The 10,406-nt window shown below is 48.6% G+C and overlaps 1 long non-coding RNA gene across 1 annotated transcript in view; it reads right to left on the reverse strand.

Moving 5' to 3' along the window:
- LOC308550652 overlaps nt 1-9,814 on the reverse strand; it is a 67,535-nt gene extending 57,721 nt beyond the window's left edge. The window contains exon 1 of the long non-coding RNA XR_013997941.1: nt 9,648-9,814. This is a non-coding gene — a long non-coding RNA (uncharacterized lncRNA). The remainder of the gene's footprint in view (nt 1-9,647) is intronic.
- Between the last annotated feature and the right edge of the window lie 592 nt (nt 9,815-10,406).

The raw sequence follows: 10,406 nt of genomic DNA on the forward strand, positions 1-10,406 counted from the left end.
CTCACATGTGTTGGTAAAGCTCGTTTTCCATTAAATTCAGGAGGAAAGCAGCCTCAGCCATCACTGGTGAAAAGAAGACAAACTGTGGTCAAGTTTCTGCTGTTTCCCTCACTGGGACTCGGGCAAGTTCACGCTCGTGTGGCCGCAGAAGCCTGTGCAGAGGACATTCTCCCTACGGTCTGGCAGAAGCCGAGGGACAGAGCGTGCGAGTCGCAGGAGGGCGATGGGTAGGAAGCCCTTTGCTTCCTACAGAGGAGGGGGCTTTCCAGGGAGGGGGGTGGGTTCGAGTTTGGGGACAGGCTGAGGAAGGGCACATGCGGGAGGAAGAGAGAAGACAGGGTGAGAGAGCTGAGGACAAAGGAAGACCCACAGGAAACCCTGACAGCGTTTCAAGGGGACGAATGAGCTCCCACCCCCAGGCTCCCTTAAGTGAAAAAATTACTTCAATCTTCCTCAGGTGCAGAATGAGTGTGATCGTGACCTGTGAGTTCTCCCAAGAGGACTGTTCTTAACCAGTGAGAAACACAAACGTTAGGTCCCCAGATGGCAAGGGTCTGCTATAGTGAACAGTCACAGTAGTAATCAGCCTCCCCCTGTGTGGAAGAGACGGGTAAGTCTGCCAACAGTCTTACTCTGAAGGAGCCCCTCAGCACAGAATGACACAGGGCAGAGTTATGCAGACCCAAGACAAGCCCTGACACCGCCAGACGCCCTCAGGGGCAGGTGGGGTGAGGAAGAGTCAGCCCCAGGGGAGAACCACTGTTTTAATATCTCTAGAATCTGTAGTGATAGATTCTCAATACTGATATTGGTCATTTGTGTTGTCTCTTTCTCCCCCCCGCCCCCCAATTCATCTGTCTAGAGAGTCATAAATTTTGTTGATTTTCTCAAAGAAGAAAGGAAGGGGTAAGGGAGGGGAGACTGTTTCTGTCCTGAATTGGCAGAGCCCTTGCTTCAGTTCAATCTCATCCCAACTGGTGTCACTTTTCAACTTCGGCACAGCCTGCACCAGGATTTCCCTGCTGTCACTCAGTGTGCGTAACAGATCAGCCCCAGATGTATTTGAACGTGGTTTGCATCTGGTGTGCCGGCAGCTCTACTATGACTTAACATCTGCCTGGACACACTCCTTGGGCCATTTGGAGGCAATTTGTAAGCGAAAGCTTGTTTGCTACTGTGGCTGTGGCTGGTCTTGATTACTTCCTTGGCTCTCACAGAGGGGCGGGTGGGTGGAAAGTGGAGAGGGCAGAGATTTCTGGGGGAGCCCCCTCCCTCCTCGCCTGATCCCCAGCCTTCTAGTTCCCTTCCCAACTTCCTGTCCTCCCACCACGGCTGTCCACAGTCCCACACAGCGAGACCCGGAGTCAGTGACGTATCGCAATCATGCCGTCTAGCGCGTACAAATACCAACTTGCTTTCTCCAAATATCACCTTGCCTGTGGTCTCTCTTACCCTGGCTCACTACAAACTCATGCTCTTGGCCCAGTGTCTCCTGGAAAGGGCCTGATGAACATTTCTGCTTGAATACAGCATTTTAATGTGTCACCCCCTCCTGAGGATATCTGCAGTGAAGGGAGATCACGGAAATGGGTGCCTTTTCCACCTTCTGTGATGTTAGAACAGAGATGGGAGGGTCTCTGCTATCAGAGGCAGTTTCCGCACGTTGGGTGGGATTCTGGATTACACCGTGATTCTCAAATCAAGTTATGCTACATGGCAGCAATCTGTCTAGCTTCTCTACTCCCAAACTCAGGGGTGAGAGAATGGGTCTTGGAATTAGAGAGAATCTGAGGGGAAATCGAGCCGTCACAGATGCCTGCTCGTGCCGTTAGGGTTCTGTGTCTGAGTTAAGGATGTAGGAGTCCGAGTCACGGCACCTGGAAGGCCTCTCGCTCAGGGCATCGGCCTCACGCCCACTCCCTCTCCTCTACTCCCTCCTCAAGGCAGGGATTCCCCTCGGCCTCTCTCTCATGGCTCCGCGGCCCATTTTCTCACTCCTGGGAACCTGGATAGAGACAGGGAGGGGACTGGGGTTGCCAGGGGCTGGGGGAGGAGGGCGAGGAGTGAAGAGTTAGTGGGGACAGAGTTTCAGTTTGAGAGGATCAGGAAACTCTGGAGGTGGGTGGTGGTGGCACAATCATGTGAGTAAACAACACTTCACTTAAAGGTTAAAATGGTCAGTTTTATGGTATGTCTGTTTTACTTCAGTAAAAGGAAAAACAATCCAAGTTGCACGGGGCCAGATCTTGTCCCCCTGCCCCCCACAGGAGCGGAGCCGGGGCCCAGGCCCCAGGCCCTCGGGCAGAGTCCAGAGTGGCTCCAGCTCTCCAGTGACACGCCAGGACTGAAAGGCGCATGAGCAATTCCCTAGACCAACAACATTTCCCAATCAGGCTAAGTACACTTGTGGGGAGAGGAAAGATATTTCTGCTGACTCTGCAGCGTGCAGTTCACTGCCCTCGGGGTTCAGGGCCTCTGGGAACACCAAGCACGGCGCTGGCTTCACGTGCCTGTGACCCAAAGGCCCGCCTGATGGATCTTCTCAAAATGAAATAATTCTCCCGGGGGCACCTTGACCCTCTACCTCTGGTGCAGAAAACCGCTGGCAACTTCCAAATGGCAAAGAGTAAACCCTCCCGGCTCTACGCCCCTGGCCGAGCACGGGCAGGCCTTGGTGCACTATCACATCTGTATGGATGTGACAGATCAAACTTGCCTCAAAGAAATGCTGATTCTCCCTCGGGCTCTGGTCACTGTCAGCCTCCAGGAGCTTCTTAGCAGAAAGGTTTGGGAAGGCCGATCCCATGTCAACTCTTAGTGGAATCCCCTGTCTTGGAAAGACCCAGGTTGCCTTCCTCCTGACTGGAGGCCCCACCCAGAAATCTGGGAAATACACATTTGGATTACAGTGGCCCTAAAGGGGTTTGCACAAGAGAAAGCAAAAGAACAGCTTGCGTGCTGCAGGGCAATCCCACAAGGGGAATTCCCCACGTGGTTCACGAGCCCTGAGCAGACCCTCCACTGGAGAGTCCACTCCACACCCCCACTTTGCCTGGGGATGTCAGACACCCCATCAGCTCTCAGCAGGCCTTGGCAGGGCTCTGGGGTTTAGCACATCCACCTGAAAAAACCATGAAGTGCCTAAGAGTTTCCCTAAGGTGCCAGCAACAGTTTCTATTAGGACAGGACTCTCCCATCCTGAAAAAATATTGGAATGCCTGTCAAACCTGGACCCATGACAATAGATTTTGTTTACTACTATCGAAAAGATTTGCTGCTGCTCCAACTTTCTGAGATGTTAATTTGAAAGGAAATAATCTGCCTGTTATTCTTCTTGGCTGCCTAGCATCTAAACTTTTACATTTCAGGAGTCTCCCATCCTATTGAGGCAAAGTGTGCCCTGGATGGTACAGGAAGAAAATGCCAGAGACTTGCCTTCCCAGGCTCCCTGGCAGCTAGGCAATGACTGGGCTCTGCCCACCAGAGGGTTGTAGCCCAGGCTTTGACTAGAAGCTACTGATGTGAAGAAGCAGTGACAGGCAGTGGCAATGGCCCGAGCTCCAGAAGCCCCTTCAGCCAGCACTGTTGCAGACTCAAGTCCCCCCAGTGGCATCAGAGGATCTGAGGGGTGACCTTGGCAGTTGTTCCTGGCTGTGCAGTCTTCCAGCCTGATTCTCCAGCCCTCCTGGCCATTCTGTTGACTACCCAATACCCTTTTTCAGAAAGTCCCTTTCTTTTATAATAAACCAGTCCATTTCTGTTGCTTAAAATTAAAATTCCCAAATGAAGTGTTCTACTTGCATCATACCTGGCACTGTGCACAAGAGAAACTTCACTTCATTTTAGATTAAACCCTGGCTTTGCAACAAAACCCTGAACATACCAGAACACAGTAGGGTGCTTCTAAAGTAATATTCAATGCTCTAACAACATCAGCAGTAAAAATCCACAATTTATGAAGCGCAAGACTTTTAGAGGAGAGTGGAGGCAGAAGAATAGATGTTACAAAAAATGTGTAGTACACAAAATATTCCCCAGAGGCCTGAGAATCTATGTGCCTACTTAAAGGATTACAAGAGCTCAGGGGGTGCGGGCACAAGGAAGAGGCATATAGGAACCAGAGGGCAGGAGCGAGAAGGAAGCAGCCCGTTTCTCACTGCATTGCCCCATCCATCCTCTTCCAGCGTCCCGGGCAGTACATTGCCCATCAATATACACAGAGAGGAAAGGCCCCTGCAGGGACTCACGGAAGCCCTAGCACATTGGGCCTGGACTCAAAGGCTGAGCCCTGAACAGGACTATTCCCAGCTGTGAGTTGGTGCCTGGGTTTGGGCAACAATTCTGGTCACGTGGGGCCTCACTTTGGTTTCCTAACTTGTGGAATCTGGGGAGACGTGAATTCCATCAGAGCTTCTCAAATCCTAGTGCAAGAACTGGTGCTGAACTGTGAAGTCTTCATATTTCACAGGTCCTTGTAGAAAGGAGGAAACACCCCCTCCCCCAAATACAATGAGTTTTTCATAAATCTAACTTATCTATTAAAACAGTAAGTTATATTTTGTTATAGTCACTTTAATGTCACATCATGGGGGTGACAGTAACTACTAGGTGTTTTCAGTTACTTTGTTGAGAAAATAAAATGTTGGCAACCTCTAGATAGGTCTCGCAAATCGTTTTTTGGAACTTTATCAATCTGAATCCCCAAATCCAGAAAGTGTTAGATGAACTCAACTCCATGTTCCCTTCCACTCTAAACTTCCTGGTGCCTAGAGATTTGACTCAGTAGAATATCTGGGGGGTATCTAAATATCTGTGAGCCAGATGTTAATTTAACATTAAAAACTGAGCATAGTATTCAGGCAGTAATATATTCATATAGCTCTGGTTTGGTTTAATCGATATCCCTGTCTTACTCCTACTGCCTTAAAAGTACGCACACACTTTGAATAATTATAAAGGCAGCGTGTATTAAAATACATTTCATTTTCAAAATTCAGATATCAGCTGTTACGGTATGTATACATTTTGGGGGGATACCCTGTATAAATGGTACACAGCAAAGACCGCATGACTCCCTCAGTCACCAGTGAACAGTTATCTTGACTTCAGCCAGTTACCTACATACTTTCAGAAAACTTTGAGTGAAGGAAATTATTCTAACCTTTTACCTAGATAGCAGCCAGCATCTAACCTTTTCCCTAGATAACAGGGGACACTAATTCATCCTGCTGTTCCCATGCACGCCTGCCTGCCAGAGCTGGGCCCATATCCAGCACGTTGTCATCACCCTGTCAGAAATAGTTAGGGGGTGACTTCAACTAGCAGGGCCCAAGTGGAGGGGTCTGTGCTTTGAGAGCAGCTGGTTATTTCAAAGTCCCCCTTAGCCAGTTGCTTAGAGAGGTTATTTCCATTGAGCATGCAAGGACCTGCTGGGGATGGAGAAATTATAGGAATCTTGACTTATGCTGATATTTAAATAGCACTACACTTACAATAGGAAGATTTACTAATCTGAAGGGAAAAAATAGCTCTGTTGTTTAGTTTCTTGTTTTTGTCTGAGTATCCCAGTTTCCACTCCAGATATAAGAAGGTCCAAACTCTTCCTGAGTCCCACTCTAAACTAGGTCATTTGTTTGCATGAAACTGTGTTTCCTTCCTTCGGAGTTATCTCAATCTGTAATGGATGTAACTGCCTACATTTATTCGTGTGATTTGTTGAATAAGAGCTGTCATCTCTCTGGATGCAAAATACTAAGCAATCCAGAGTCAGGTACAATTTTATTTACCATTGTGTAGCCAGCATATAGCAGGCACTAAATAAATGTTTACTGACTGGATAAGCAAGAGAAAGTGCCAAGGCTCTCGTCTCTGCATCAGGGCAAATTGTAAAACAGTACTTATTTGTTCTCAGCAACCAATTTTCTGCTAGTTTAGGCCTTCAAATCTAATTGCTTGAAATATACACTAAAACTAACCATTTGAAACATGAGTATTGGGGGAAGTCAACTGACAAGTTATTGGGCTTTTTCTGGAATCCCTTTACCTGACTGTCAAACTGTCAAAAGAGTTCCACAACTGGTCTAAATTGGTTGCAGCAAAAAGAGGTGAAATTTATGGGTTGGGTTTTCTTTCTTCTTTAGTGACAGAATTTGCCGGAAGCAAGGACCACAGGGACTCACCCAACTAGGCTCCTTTGAGAACTACAGGCTGGAGAAGGTGCCTGCCTAGTCCTGCGAGCAAGGAGTGGCCCTACCCCAGGACAGGGCAGGTCCTGGGAAAAGGGGGAAAGCTTATTGCAGGTCAGTGAAGAGTCTGGTGCCAAACAAGTCCTGGTGCTTGGTCGTCGCTGGAGGAAGGTACGTGTAAAATAAAGGAGAGGATCACTGGAGCAAGACATGTGGACTCCAGGGTGGACTCCACATCATGAGAACCTCAGGGCTGGCCGTGATGCAGGCGGGGAATTTAGCTTTCCCTTAAAGTGCTGCAGCAAACTCCCGGTTCCAGAGTGTACGGCAGAGGGGCTCTGGGCACTCTGGAAGGGAGTTAGGAAGGCTTCAAGAGGGACAAGGGATGAGTGTGTTTACCAGATAAATAAGGGTACCTTCTAGGCAAGGGAGCATGTTGTTTCCATGTGTCTCCTTCTAGACTCTGAGCTCCTAGGGATGGACAGTGTGTGCCCAGGGCATACCACCTAGCACGGTGGGGGGGAGCCATACGCAGTGCTTGGCCTGATATTATCAGTTCTCATGTGTGCAGGTTTGAGCAGTGCCATGTGGCCAGGACAGGGAACAAGAAAAGTAATTCTTTACAAACACTGAAGAGGTGCAAGGGTAGTGACTCCTTTCAGGGGTAGTTCTGTGCCAGACACTTCCTATATTACCTTACTGAACTCTCATCACAACTTCTGAAGATCGTGGAATTACCACATGTCATAGGAAACCAAATCCTATTGCATACTGAGCCTCAGAGAGGCTATGTCCAGACCGAGGCCCAATGCATGGACTCTTGGCTACCGCACTGGCTCCAGAACGCGTCTTTATAATTTATATCCGACAGTGCAGCATGAGCTCTGCTCAAGGCCAGATGTCTGTCTTTCAGTAACTTGTTACAGTTTAAGGGTGGCTACAGAAAGGGGAAGGAGCCTGGCCGGGGAAGGAAAATTCAGTGAGTTGTTTTCATTTGAAATGGCATTTTGATTAGTTGAATCTTTCCATCTTGGGCTTGATCTGTTCATTACTAGGTGCCCTTAAATTCCACCCACAAAGCAGAGACATCCGGAGCCCAGGTGATCCAGCCAATTGACTGATGATTAAGTACGGGGGCTGGGACCCTAAAAACTTGTCATTAAGTCAGAAAAATGACTTTGGATTCGAGTGAAATAAAATGGAGTCACTATGGTCAAGCTAAATTTTTAACTTCACATGGGCTGAGAGATAGGGAAATAATTACTCTTTACATTTTTCACTCCTGCGTTGATCCTAGATACACATCAGTGCATTGCATGTTAATGGATGGACATACCCAAACCTACACAATGATCTCAGTATGAAAATGTTCCACTGGACATCTGACAATTACCACCATGGACCAGTCTGGGAATCAGGAATGCAGAACTGATTTTTCTCAAGAAATCAGTTTTACTGTAAAAACCCTCAAATTTTCTCTCTCCTTTGGAATACTGGGTATTGCCTAGTTGTGTTTCCAGTGTGCAAACCCTAAGACCCTTGAATAAATCTCTGTCATTTATTTTAGCCAAAACTTTGTTACTGAATTGAAGGGGTCCCTTTGCCTGCACGCACCAAAGCCCAATAACAGAAGTTTGCAGCCAAGAAAGTAAGGATTCCTTAAGGAGATGTCGCCATGCCCGGAGCCACAGGTAATTCAAGCTCAAACACCTGGCTCCCCCGTGGCTTCCAGGGGATGGGTCATATAGGGGGAAATCATTAATCATGGTGACTAACAGAGCTAGGATGTGGTCTCTACTGACTGGTGGGCGCTGGGGTAGGGGGTAATGATCATTGCCTTTGGTCCTGATGTCAGCCATGGAGTTGATCTTTCCAGTTTCACAAGGGTTTGTTCTGTGGGATAGTTCTACTTTCCTGGGTCTGGAGCTAAAACACAGCTGAGGCCAAGATATTATGTTTAGTTAAACTGAAAACTCTGTCTCAGAGGTCAACAGACCCAGGACCTTATTTCTTCAAGACTACTACATGCTGACCAGAACCTCACTATCCTGAGGGCTTAATGATTAAGCAACAGAGAGGGAGGTGGGTGAGTCAGGGCGTTAGGTGAGGCCAGTTTGAGTCAAATAAAATATCAAAATAAAAGGCCAGATTAAAGAAAATAAGGTTTCTGCAAGTTACAAACTCCAGACTCTGTGAGCTCAGTTGACAGATTCGTAAGGCAGGAACCCACCCAGAAAGACACATACTGTTCTGTTTCTCTGCATCACCTGCAAAGGACACTCCATCTATCTGGCCCGAGTATCTCCCTAGAGCAGCTCCCCGCTGGGTATGTACCAACTCTCCTCTCCAGAGGCCCATCCTGCAGTGTAATCATGCTTGGTGTCTATTCTGGGCCATGCTCATTTCCTGTGGTGGAAATTAGGTTTTGAGTGTTCCTTTCACATTTAATCTGTTCCTTCTAATTACAGCCAGAACCTTCAGCTCTGCCTCTATGTTAAAGAACGGTTCTGCCAGAACATACAGTCCCTCCAAAAGCCCTTCTCTCGCCCTCCTTCTGCCCCTCCTATGAGGCAGGAAAGCCTCGGATTTGTTGCAGACTCTTGCCTTCTACCTTCACTCCAAAAAGGATGTGCAGGGAAGCAGCGTTCTCAGTACAGTTTGCTAGCCAGGGGGACACCTAGTGATGAAAGTGATGAAATACAACAGTGAGGCAGTAAGAAGATTCCTTTTATTTAAAAGCCTTATTGAGGTCTGATTAACATATAAACACTGTGTGTTTTAAGTGTACAACTTGATGTTTTGATAAATATACATTGTGAAATGATCACCAAAATCAGCTAATTAATGTATCCACTGTCTCTACATAGCTACCATTGTCTTTTGTTTTTTTTTTGGGGGGGGGGGTGTTGAGAAGACATAATTTAAGACCTACTAAGCAAATTTCAAGTATTACCCATCTTGAGAAACTGAAATGTCACACTCTCTGAGGCGACAAATACTACGTTGAGTCTTTCACTCTCCTTCCTTTACTTCTCAGGGTTTGTAAATTGTGTCATTAAAGATGGAATGTCACAGGCCAGACCCTCACCACATTTTTTAAACTGGGCATTTCTAGGGAAATTGGTGTTGGCTGCCCTTTCACCTACATTGGGTCTGTGAGTGCATATTTAAAAACAAAGCGAGGAGAAACAAGATGACGGTGTAGGTAACAGCTGCACCCGCCACCTCCCACAACCACATCAGAGTCACAGCTAAAATACAGAACCACCATCACTCAGAGCCTCCTGAAATCTGGCTGAACAGAAGCCCCACAACCAGGGACCTGAAGCAGCACAGAGACTGGTAAGAGGGGCGGAGACACAGGGGGATCCGGGCTGGAGCCCGGAGACGCTGCCACGGGCCCACACCCGGTGCCGCGGGTTAAGCCTGGGAGGGACATGGGACACTCGGGGAGGAACTAACCTGCCTGAGATCCGGGCTAGAGCTGGAGGGCGGCTTCCTCCCAGGCAGAAGGGCTGGCGGAGGCCATGGCTCCTGTGGCAAGTCCTCAGGGCTCACAGCCGGCAGGCAGGGGCCATATGTGAATCGCCAGCACCTGACTCACACCTTTGGCCCCACCCCCTGATTCCTGGAGGCCCCGCCCCTCCCCACCTGCAGCTCATCCAGGCCATTTCCAGGGGCTTTTCTGTGCAAGTGGCCTCTCAAGCCTCATGCTTAGGACTTTCCTAAAATCTCTCAAACAAGCAGCAGCTGCCCCATACGGCTTGATAAGTGGCCCCAGGCCTGGCACTAGCGGCAGCTGCATTGGCTCATAGCTGGGCCTCTCCTGGACACCTCCAAGCCCAGCATAAGTAGCAGCCAACTACGGTTTGCTGAGTAGCTCATGCTGGGTGGCCCTGGGCAAGGCAGAGGCTGACTTTGCATCTCCTGGGAGGCCCCAGAGACAGTGCACCTGGTAGTCAGACTCGAACACGCTGTATTACAGCCCTACCATATCCACGAGTGACACACTCAAGGGGCACACTTGGTGAACACCAAAGCCCCACTGAAGTAATCCTGCTCCACAGGGGTGTCTCCAGCACAGCAGCTCTTTGGCTATAGTTGCAGCTGGTCCTCATAGCCGATTGGCCAGGGGGTCAATTCCTCCCAGTGATGCCAACAGCAACCAAGGCTCAACTACAACAGGATAGTGCACATAGCCCACACAGGGGAGCACCTAGA

Source organism: Miniopterus schreibersii, assembly GCF_964146895.1.
Source record: "Miniopterus schreibersii genome assembly, chromosome: 2".
NCBI classification, from domain to species: domain Eukaryota; kingdom Metazoa; phylum Chordata; class Mammalia; order Chiroptera; family Miniopteridae; genus Miniopterus; species Miniopterus schreibersii.